Source organism: Arachis duranensis, chromosome 3 (assembly GCF_000817695.3).
Source record: "Arachis duranensis cultivar V14167 chromosome 3, aradu.V14167.gnm2.J7QH, whole genome shotgun sequence".
NCBI classification, from domain to species: Eukaryota; Viridiplantae; Streptophyta; class Magnoliopsida; order Fabales; family Fabaceae; genus Arachis; species Arachis duranensis.
Genome location: NC_029774.3, coordinates 33,296,569 through 33,297,694, shown reverse-complemented (window position 1 = coordinate 33,297,694; position 1,126 = coordinate 33,296,569). Strand labels below are relative to the sequence as shown.

The 1,126-nt window shown below is 45.0% G+C and overlaps 1 non-coding gene across 1 annotated transcript; it reads left to right on the top strand.

The window, feature by feature from the left end:
• The first annotated feature begins 191 nt into the window (after positions 1-191).
• Positions 192-310, top strand: LOC127746297 (5S ribosomal RNA). The gene has a single exon (XR_008007917.1). It is a non-coding gene; the product is annotated as a 5S ribosomal RNA (ribosomal RNA).
• Positions 311-1,126: the final 816 nt, after the last annotated feature.

Sequence of the window (1,126 nt, the reverse complement as noted above, 5' to 3'; positions counted from 1 at the left end):
TTTCCCCTTTTTTTTTTTTACGTCGTGCCGACCCTCATTCTTTAAATGACAATATCCCGAGTAGGACATTTAAGGGCGAGCTGCAATGTCCTCATCCTCGGCCGGCACCTACGGTACCTGCAAGGCTTCGCGAATTGTGTTACGCTCTCTCGCGCCACAAGGTTAAGAAAATTGCGTGTGGGAACTATAATAGGTGCGACCATGCCAGCACTAATGCACCGGATCCCATCAAAACTCCGCAGTGAAGTGTACTTGGGCGAGAGTAGTACTAGGATGGATGACCTCCTGGGAAGTCCTCGTGTTGCACTTCTTTTTTTTTTTTACGTCATGCTGACCCTCGTTCTTTAAATGACCATATCCCTAGGAGGACACCTGAAGGCGAGCCGTAATGGCCTCATCTCCGGCAAGCTCCTCCGATTTTTTTTCGTTTATTCCACGTTTTTTTTTTCGTCGTGCTGACCCTCGCTCTTTAAATGACACTATCCCGAGAAGGACACCTGAAGGTGAGCCGTAATGGCCTCATCTCCGGAAGGCTCCTCCGACTTTTTTTCATTTTTTTTCCTGATGTTTTTTTCCTTTTTTCTTTTTTCTTTTTTTTCTTTTTTTTTTACGTCGCTCTGACCCTCGTTCTTTAAATGACCCTATCTCGAGGAGGACACCTGAAGGCGAGCCGTAATGGCCTCATCTCCGGCAGGCTCCTCCCATTTTTTTCAATTTTTTCCCGATTTTTTTTACGTCGTGCTGACCCTCGTTCTTTAAATGACCCTATCCCGAGGAGGACACCTGAAGGCGAGCCTTAATGGCCTCATCTCTGGCAGGATCCTCCAATTTTTTTTTATTTGTTTCCACATTTTTTTTACGTCATGCTGACTCTCGTTCTTTAAATGATCCTATCCCAAAGAGGACACCTGAAGGCGAGCCGTAATGGCCTCATCTCCGGCAAGCTCCTCTGATTTTTTTTTCGTTTTTTTCCCGGTTATTTTTTTCTTTTTTTTTCTTTTTCTTTTTTTTTTTACGTCGTGCTGACCCTCGTTCTTTAAATGACCCTATCACGAGGAGGACACCTGAAGGCGAGTCGTAATGGCCTCATCTCCGGAAGGCTCCTCCGATTTTTTTTCGTTTTTTT